This window comes from Prionailurus bengalensis, chromosome B1, assembly GCF_016509475.1.
Source record: "Prionailurus bengalensis isolate Pbe53 chromosome B1, Fcat_Pben_1.1_paternal_pri, whole genome shotgun sequence".
NCBI lineage: Eukaryota > Metazoa > Chordata > Mammalia > Carnivora > Felidae > Prionailurus > Prionailurus bengalensis.
This window is the reverse complement of record NC_057344.1, coordinates 17,893,071-17,904,023: the sequence shown is the minus strand read 5'-3', so window position 1 is coordinate 17,904,023 and position 10,953 is coordinate 17,893,071.

The window sequence follows — 10,953 nt, the reverse complement described above, 5'->3', positions numbered from 1 at the left end:
TAATTGTTTTTATTAGACAACTGTGTTGCTACCACTAAGAAATAAATTTATTTTCCTATTTTATCTTCAACATTTTAAGACATTTTTTATCACGGAATTTTTTGATCAATCTGGAAATTATCTTAAATTAACCCAAAACAAATCCACTGATCTATAATTTTATTTCTATCATATTTCCATCTACATATGATTCTGTTTCTGGATTCTTTATTCATTGTATTTATTTATCTGGGTTTTTTTTCCTGTAATATTGACTATCTTAACTACTATAGCTATTTACTAAGAATTCCATATATTAGAGCACATTATCCTGACCTAATTTTTTTCTTCAGGAATAACTGGCCATGTATGGTGCTTTGTTCTGCATATATGATTTTAAATCTGCTTGTCTAGTTCCATGAAAAAAAATTTTTTTTTTTGGAAATCTGACTGGAAATACCAAGAATCTCTGGATCAGTTTGGGGGAAAACTGACAAATTTATGATGCTGACTTCCCCCAATCACTATACATGATCATGTGACTTCACTTTTCATTTATTTAGGTCATCTTGGATATCTTTCCATTATTATGTGAGTCTTCATAAGAGACTTGTGTATTGCTTCTGGACTAATTCCTATGCCACATTTTTGCTGTCATTGTCCGTAGTTTATTTAACGATTTCTAAGCACTATTTGCTTAGAGGTACTAAAGTACTAAAAGTGACTTTAGTACCTTAAGTTTTTTATTCAGCAACCTTGTTAAACCACTTTATTAATCCCACTTTGTAGATTTCTCTGGGTTTTCTGTTTACTTTAAGATAAAGATGGTGTAGTAGCACACCCTGGAAAGGGTTGGGAGAAATGTACAACCAGTTTAGATCTGAGATGTATGTGATAAGCAGTCTAACAATAATATAGAAAAGTATGAGAACAGTGCACAGGCCACCCAGGCATCCTCAAACTGGGGTGTCTCTGAAGGTGCTTGTGTAGAACACATCTCAGTGATTTCTTTCAAGTTGTCCATTTCATTGCTCAGTTTTGAATCAAACGATCCAAGAGCTTTTTCCATAGGTTTGTTACTCTCTGCCATCTTCTGGTTCAGATATTAATGTTGAATAATTAATTAAAAACATACTTTTACCTTATAAAGAGTAAATTAAATATAATAGAACATTAAACAAACATTATACAATAGATATATGATGGCATTTTACATGAATACAAAATGCTTTGAAACCATCCCTACATTAAATTCATTTTTCTGCCACAAATATTTATTGAGGGCCTTGTATATGCAAGACACTGACCCATTAAGAAAAGTATTTGTTTGGTCATCCCTGTCCTAGGAAAATTAAGAAGATAGTAAGTTCAACTAATTTAAGCCATCAATCTTAGAAACAGAAACAACCCCCACCCCTATCTTTATTCTGTAATAGGTTTTTCACCCTGATTTATTGGATAATTGCCTAATCCATCTTGAATATGTAGACAAGAATTCATCAACCTGAAGTACTTAAATGTATTCATCTTTGAAGGAAAATTCCAACTAGCTAACCATTATGTCCTAATTCATTAGTTATGGTCATCACTCAACACTTTCTAAGGAAAAGCCATACAAAGAAAATACTCATGAGAATTCTTTTTCTTACTCAGTGAGCATTCTCTATTTTTCAGTTCATATATAAAACATGAAAATACTATAGTAATGTGTAGTCAACCTAGAACCAGAGAGTTCTTGGGATATAATTTCTGACTCTACCTCTTATAGTATGTGAATTCCTGTAAGCCTAAGAAACCCCTGTATGTAGTATGGATCTTCAATAATTGTTATCTTCTCACTTTCCCTCTCCTTTCTTCCTTTTAGTTGAGGGTGCAGGTGGGGAAATAGTTTTCAGAGGAGGTAATACTTTGAAGACTCAATTAGATGTTAGGTATTAAAAGATTTGAAATGTTAAATATCCTTCCATTTAATTCCATATTTATTTGAGTTATTCAAGTCTTTTATACTTGTTACCTTTACTAGTAATACAGGAATATGCTTATATATAATAAATGCAAACAGGGGGTGCCTGGGTGGCTTGGTCAGTTAAGCGTCTGACTTCAGCTCAGGTCATGATCTCACGGTCTGTGAGTTCAAGCCCCGCGTTGGGCTCTGTGCTGACAGCTCAGAGCCTGGAGCCTGTTTCGGATTCTGTGTCTCCTTCTCTCTCTGCCCCTCCCCTGTTCATGCTCTGTCTCTCTCTGTCTCAAAAATAAATAAACGTTAAAAAAATTAAAAAAAATAAATGCAAACAGTATTACTTGTGGAAAGTTTGAGTTATTTTGCCATGTTAGAATTTTGTAGATATCTTTCTCTAATATTTCAGTGCCAGTTATCAAGAAATTATTCCTATTTTGCTTGTTACTTTCCCTATTTTTACCTACATTTTTAACTCATTCTTAGGCAATTATGCCCACTCTTTCATTTTTGATAGAGAAATATTAGAGTAACTCAAATGTCAAACTAAAGTGGTGAAAGAAAGAAAGAAAGAAAGGGAGGACAGGGAGGGAAGGAGGGAAAGAAAGGAAGACAGGAAGAAAATGAAGGAAGGAAGAAAGGAAGAGAGAGAGAGAGAGAGAGGAAAGAAAGAAGAAAGAAAAGAAAGAAAGAATTAAGCATACGACTCTTGATCTTGGCTCAGGTCATGAACTTGTGGTTTGTGAGACTGAGCCTAGAATCAGGCTTTGTGCTTATAGCACAGGGCCTGCTTAGGATTCTCTCTCTCCCTCTCTGTCTTCCCCTCCCCTGTTCATGCACACGTGTACTCTCTCTCTCTGTCAAATAAATGAACTTTAAAAAAAGAAATAAAAAAGAAAGCAAGCAATGTTCCATTTTACCCTTGCACAAAAAGGAAATGTACCCAGATAAGCAGAATAGGCATAATAGTTTTTGAATTGACATTTTTAAAGTAGAAAAATCCCATCCTTCGAAGTTTCAGTTCTTTTTCTAATTAATGATTATGTGCTTCTCTTTCTACTTTTCCATGTTGGAAGAGATATTTGTTTTATTTTAAACATAAAAAATATGATTAATAAAATAGGAGCAGGAAAAAAACTAGAATTATACCTTTCTAAACTTTCCATTAACTTTTTTGTTATCTCAACTTATGCTTTCTAAAGTGTAAAGTATGGTTAGTATATGTTATATAAATCTATGCATCTTACTTGTCAGCAGAAGTGAGATCACATCATTATTTTGTAACTTAAGATAATTTATTTAGGCACCTTATTAAATGTTAGGTATTTATTTTATTCCAACATCTTTATGAGTGTGCAGGAATAATTTCTATATCAATTATAAATGTAAAAACAACAAGGTAAGAATAAAAGAAATAATTGGTAAAACATGAAAAGAACATGACTGAACATTCTATTAGGTATTAAATGGCAAAAGTAGAAAAATACCTCTATATTGGAAAAGAATATGTAATGATGTATGAAGGTCTTCAAAGTGCCCCATGGTCTACCAAAGATGACTAATACTAGAAAAACCAGTGTCTAGGAATTTTCATTTAAACCCCATCATCACTTCAGCCAAAATGACCTGTTGACCAACTTGCTTTCAACTAAATTGCTTTCAACAAATTATGTTCTATGAAATTGCATTTGTTCAAGTTGTTTTTCTAAGGTTATTTTTAAGTGGTTATCAAATCATATGCTGCTATCAAGGACAGAACTAGAAATCTAGAAGCAGTTTTTGTCTCATGCTTAGTTCCTTTTTCTAGCTCGGTCTCCGTTGGTATTTCTCTCTCTCTCTCTCTCTCTCTCTCTCTCCCTCCCTCCCTCCCTCCCTCCCTTTCTCTGATCATCTTTATCCTTATATTTCATGATGAATCAATCCCTATCCAGGGCCATGTGGTTATTTTTGTGAATGTGGAGACCCTTTGGAAGATGACCTTCTTCACACCATATCTTTAGAAATACTGTAGAGTATTTTGGCTTTTTGACCATACTATGTCTAAGTCCAACCTTCACTTTATCTTCTAGTTTGGAGGCATTCTTTTCAGTAATATCAAACTAAATTTCATGTATCGTATTTTTGCCTCTCCTTATCAGATAAAGACTAAAATTTCCAGTAAACTCTTGAATACAACTTCTGGTGCTATATAACCAGTGAACAAAATCAATGGACTATTCCATTGTGCATTGCAGAATTTTATGATAGCACGCTCTTTCCACATATACCCAGATTTCTCCATTGTTATAGCTTCGTCCTCTCATTCCCAAAGCTATCTGCACAATGTGATTCTCATGATAGCAATGTAATAGAAAAAAAACAAGTTATTCACAGCTTTTCTCCCCTCAATCCAGGGATTCATGTTTGAAAGGTCATTTATTGGCTTCTTCACTGTGATCCCAGATCCAAATAGCAGGCCCCAAATCTCAGTAGTGTCTGAGACTGCACTGTCCAGTGGTTGCACAGGGCAAGGCAGTGCTGTAGTACGATAGTCTGGAAGAGATGTATTGGACATTGTTCATGAGAGTGTGTTGAGTGAGGGTTAAGAAAGAAGTAGGAACAGGGGTGCCTGGGTGGCTCAGTTGGTTGAGCGTCTGACTTTGGCTTAGGTCATGATCTCACGGTCTGTGGGTTCGAGCCCCACGTTGGGCCTTGTGCTGACAGCTCAGAGCCTGGAGCCTGCTTCCGATCCAGTGTCTCCCTCTCTCTCTACCCCTCCCCCACTCTCACTTTGTCTCACTCTGTCTCCCAAAAATAAATAAATGTAAAAAAAAAAAAAGAAAGAAGTAGGAACGAGTGAAAAAGTATTGAATGGCATGAAGGAATAGGAAAATATTTTATTATATGTATGCATGATGTTCTTGAATGTATGATACAGAAAGAGGACATTTTGTCTAGAAAGCAGGCAATGTGAAACTTCCTGTGTCATACACAGAGCAAAATGCCTGGGCTAGAATTCTTCAGAAGGTGGAAAGCAAAGATGATGCCTCACAGCTTCTGGAGTCAGACCTGTGTTTCCTTTTAATGTGACTCTGCAGAGACTGGGTGTCTGTGGGGACATAGCTTGTATATATGATCACCTGGTCAAGAGCTGAATAACATGTCCTGACCACTTTCACACAAGTGAAATTAGAATAAAAACCACCCTCAGGGCATCTGGGTATCTCAGTTGGTTAAGTGTCCAACTTCAGCTCAGGTCATGATCGTATGGTCGGTGAGTTTGAGCCCCGCATCAGGCTCTGTGCTGACAGCCCAGAGCCTGGAGCCTGCTTCAGATTCTGTGTCTCCTCTCTCTTTGCCCCTCCCCAACTCACACTTTATCTCTCTCCAAAATCAAATCAAATAATAAAATAAAATAAAATAAAATAAAATAAAATAAAATACAATAAAATACAATAAAATACAATAAAATACAATAAAATAAAATACAATTAAAATAAAATAAAATAAAAATCAACCACTCTGACCTGATGACAAGCTCCCAGGGAACACTCCAGTACTAAGGGGCAAGTCTGGCTCCCTTGCCATAAGTTTTGCTCCATCCATCTAACTAAAATTTGCATAGCAAACACCAACTATATTCTATCTCAAATTCCTCTTAACTCTAATGTAATCCCATATCATGTTTTGCATTAATCCATTTTAGCCTGACCACAGCACCCTCAGCATCTCATTTGACTATGGAACATAAGTCTGTCATCTGAGCAATATTAAAGTCTTGTCACAACAATGCTGGTTACAGTATTTATGAAATTGCATGGTTCTTAAGAGAAAGCCTGAGAAAACATGATCCGTCTATAAACTCCTCTATATCTCATGACATCCTTTTACCACCACCATGCCAAGAGCACCAGAACTCACCCTGGCAGGAGAATGAAGGGGGTAACCCTGGAAATATAGCAGATGTTTAATTCAAATGCTATGACAGTGGCAGCAAGAATTGCACATATTTTCAAAAGAAACCCTGGGGTAATGGGTTATATAGGTGATTGAGGGGATTGAGGAGGGCACTGATGATGAGCACCAGGTGATGTGTGGAAATGTTGAATCACTAAAATGTACACCCGAAACATATTACACTGTATGTTAGCTAACTGGGATTTAAATAAAAACTTCGAGAAAGAAGGCTATTTTCAAGAATTCCCCTGGACCTGCTATGTAATCTCCTTGTGTTTCTCACTTTCCTTGACACCCTTGTCTGCTTTTATCTCTCAGAAGGATATCCTCATGTTGACACTTATTTCATTTGCTGTTTCCTATCTTGTGAAGATTGGACTGGTCCCTAACTTTGTGTTTCCCCTAAGCGTGCCTGTTTTGTTCGCCGTTGCATTCCTGACACCTAGAACAATGTTTGGTATATAGCAGGTGTCCACATGTGGCCTTCTGTATCTTTCTGACTTCTGTCTCTGTCCCAATAGCTCAAACTGTGCGTCTTAAGGAAGCATAAAGAATCTGCACTGACTTGAATCATCAGAGGAGAAAAATGTGTTCATAGTAGTCGAGTTAAAGATAGGAAAGATAACATCTTTGGAGAGAGCAGAGAATCCTTTTACGAAAAATGGCTAAGAACCAAATGATGTTTTGTAATTGTTTGCAGTGTTCTAGGAGCCAAAGTTTAGGAAGAACCCAAAATTGTGTGTTTTTTGAAAATACAAGTATTTTATTTATTTGTTTGACAGTTCTGATTATGTACCTGGCCATGTTCTAAGCACTGGATACAGTGGTGAAATGAAGAGATTGAGTGTCTATCATGCAGCACATTATTTAAAAAGCAGAAAACAGAAAATAGACACGCAAACAAATAAATAAGACCATTTCTCATGGTAGTAATTGCTATGAAGTGATGAAAAGGGTAACTTTCTAAGAAGGGAGGTTGCCTGTGTGTGGTCAGGAAAGGCCTGTCTGAGGGTATTTTGGTTGAGAGCCAGATAGTGAGAAACAGAGAGCCATGTGCAAACCTGAGAGATCATTCCAGGCACAGGAAAGGGAGTGAGTTCAGAGGCCCTGAGGCAGGAAGGAGCCCAGCATGTTCTAGGGGTAGGCCCAGGAGATGAAGTGACAGTAGAAGGTAAGGGCACCAAGTAGGCAAAAGTCTGACAGATAATGTAGGGAAGCGTATGTTGTAGAAAGCAACGTTTTCATCCTAACTTCAAAAGAAGTCGTTAGAAGGTTTTTAAGCAAAGAACGTTATGCTCTGATTTACACTTTTAAAGATCAGCAAAGTCACTTTTGAAAAGACTCAGTGGGCCCTGTCTGTCTGCAACCCAAAGTCTATGCCCAATAGTGTGGGATTCCCTAATAGATATCCAGGTGTACAGGAGAGTTACGATGAATGAGAGAGACTCTCATTTTAGATAGCTAACATTTTAAAAACTCATACAGAAATGTAAGGAAAAGGCAGACAACTCAACAGAAAAATTTGATAGCACATTTCCAATAAATGGATGGCACGTCACAGAAATGGATATCCGCGTGACCAATAAATTTATGGAAAAATGCTATACATATCTGTTGTCGGATAAATCCAAATTATAACCGTAATAAGTATCACTATATACTCACCAGAATTGCTAAAACAAACAGAACAACAAAAACAACGGTAAAAGCCCTTGTCAAGTGTGGGAGTAATCAAAATTTTAATACAGTGCTGTGCACTTCTTTGAAAAATTTGGTGGTATCTGTAAGGTATGCTGAAGCAGACTTAACTGGCTTGTGAGACCCACCACTGATTGACTGAAACTGACAAAGGTGATAATATTTACACCACAGAAGTTGACAAATGCCACAAATCAGAGTTTGCTTGTTTCCCTCACCCCAGAGACCTAGTTGTTTAATATTCAGCACATCATTGACTGAAGTGAAGCATACCTGTTACTGGCTGGGAAACTCATACTCATATTCTTGGTCCAGGAATTTCTATCTATAATAAAGTGTGGAATATTCATAAAATAGTATGCTATATAGCGATAAGAATAGCACGAGGCAATGACATGGATGGATCTTACAAAGATAAGACTGAAGAAACTAAGCCAGAAAAAGAAGAGCATATAATGTATGATCAATGTATATAAAATGCAAATTTAGCCTGAACTAATCTGTGGTATTCTGTCTATAGTAATCAGAAAGGGAGATGACAGTGACTGATAGTGGGAGAAAGTGTTCCAACTACGTTTTCTTTTTGATATGTGTGCTGATTACATGGATATGCTCACTTTTGAAAATGTATTGAGCTTACTCTTGGGCCTTGGGTACTGCTGTATATGTATGCTATCCTTCAGTATGTGTTTTAAAATATCAAATTAAAGAAACTCACATATCGAGTCATGCTCACTTATGTATTATTATAGGTAAAGGAACTAAGTTTCTTTATTTCAAATCTCGGGGCAGAATATTTAACAACCTTCATTATTGGTGTAGAAAAATAATTTCTAATTCATCCTTAAATATTTCTTATTTTAAAAATATCCTCTAATTTGGGTAATACAACTCTTACTATATTTGGTGTTGTTGAGATTAGAGAAGGAAAATATCTAGAATCTTGGTTTTCACTTTTTATTGTATATGAGAGTCCCCAGGGGGACTTGTTATGAATTCAGATACCTGAGGCTCCACCACAGAAACTAATTCACGAGGTTTGTTGGATCCACATATCTGCATTTTAATAACCATCTCATGTGATCTGAAGCAGGTAAATGCATGGGGAAAAACTTCGAAAAAACTGATCTAGATGGTTAATGTTTACCCCAGGACTATCTAGAGAGGGAGAGATGGAGAGAAAAAGAGAGAGATGGAGAATACTCTATTTTGTTCTGGTGGGTAGTTGCCAGTGAAATAGAGTCCCAATATTAAGGTTAATGATCAAAAAATTATAAGTTCTCACACTTGAAAAGTTGTACACTTAAGTGTTTATGCAGTTGAAATTACCCTGGTATAAAAATAATTTTTAAAATATATTTTCATGTAAATTTTGAAAGATACATTATAATGGAAGGAATAGTACAGGAATTACCAAGTATAAATACAAACAGAAACATACAAATTAGTAGGGATATTTATTTATAAATTTCCGATTAAAAAAAAACTTGCTTTAACTCATTTTCATTGGACAAAATACACCCTAGAAAATGGCAAATTAAGCCTAGAGACGTCAGGATTATTTGTAACCATGGTGGGAAAGTACGTTACTTCAGTTTATTTTTCTCTGTAGATGACTTTCTCATGTTACATGGAGTTGCCCACACTTCTGTTTTGATAAAGGCCTGTGTGAATGAGGAAATAAGTGCAGTATTATTAAGAAAAGTATCATCATGGGGCGCCTGGGTGGCGCAGTCGGTTAAGCGTCCGACTTCAGCCAGGTCACGATCTCGCGGTCCGTGAGTTCGAGCCCCGCGTCGGGCTCTGGGCTGATGGCTCAGAGCCTGGAGCCTGTTTCCGATTCTGTGTCTCCCTCTCTCTCTGCCCCTCCCCCATTCATGCTCTGTCTCTCTCTGTCCCAAAAATAAATAAACGTTAAAAAAAAAAAATTAAAAAAAAAAAAAGTATCATCAAAGGAAATATCGCCAATGAATGTTTAAATATATAAAAATGGAACTAATTCTGATAAATTATAATAGGGTAATGACATCTGTAAATGACAGGATATATGTCAAATAGAGCTGATAAAAGGTTGATCTCAAACACATATGCACACACACAAATATATAAAGTTACCAGGCACAATCTGTTGAATAAGTAGTCGTGATAGTTAAAAACAAAACAAAACAAAACTTACCCATAAGGAAATAGAAATCACAAGCACTACCAAATAAAATGCACAAAAACATAAAAACAATTTTGTTACCATTTCAAATTGCAGTAAGAGTTAAAAAATAAATTGCAGTGTTGCCTAACCCTATAGCGCTCTGTACTGGCTCATTCCTCCCTCAGAAAAACCTGTTTACATGTAATAATACTGTTGAGGATCAGACTACATGAATCATATAATATTTATATTAAAATGCTTTATAGAATTATGCTAATATTTGGAAGCATAAATATTTTGTGAATTTCAGAAGTCACAATGAGATAAGAAATAACAAGGAAACAAAATAATTTAACAAATTATATGTAATTATTATGTAAAATGAATATTAGCAAGAATTGAAGTAGAAATTAATATTTTTGCTTTTCATGTTCACAAGTGTTTTGTTTTTTTAAAGTTTCTTAAGCATCTTAGGCAATAGATATTTTAAATTCCCTGACACACTTTTATCAATAGTAAAAGGAGGCTTATCTTAGGTAAGGAAGGGTTATTTTTGTTTCTCTCTGTTGATGAGCCCAGATTCAGCTTCTTATGACAGTTTATTTCTCTGTGAAAGATACAGTCTCTCAAAATAACTTTTACTTCTTGTCTTCCTGGCATCTCAACCTAAAATCTAAGGTGATAAGATCACATTTCACCATTTCTCTTACTAAGGATTGTATTTAAATGTTTATTTATTTATTTTGAGGGAGAGAGAGAAGAGAAGAGAGGAGGGGAGGGGAGGGCAGGGCAGGGCAGAGAGAGAGGGAGAGAAAGAATGCCAGGCAGGCTCCGTGCTGTCAGCACAGAGCCCAACACGGGGCCTGACCCCACAAACTGTGAGATTGTGACCTGAGCCGAAATCAAGAGTCAGATGCTTAACCAACAGAGCCACCCAGGCACACCAGGATATTTTATTAGTCAAGGCACTTGCTGTTTTCAAAACAACTAATGACACTAGGTATGGAATGCTGTCCACCATTTTCCGGATTTGGGAGTCCCATTCTGCTAGCTCCACCAGAAGCTGTGCTCTTGCCTTCACTGGACTTACAGACCTATCCCCTTACCTGTTGATTACTCTTAAGTTCCCAAAGGAGAGGATAAAGAATATGCCCCTACAAATACAACTATTTGTTCCTGGCTGGGTTCCTGCCACAATCCTGTTTGCCAAATGTTCGTTCAGCTGGCCAGCTGTGGA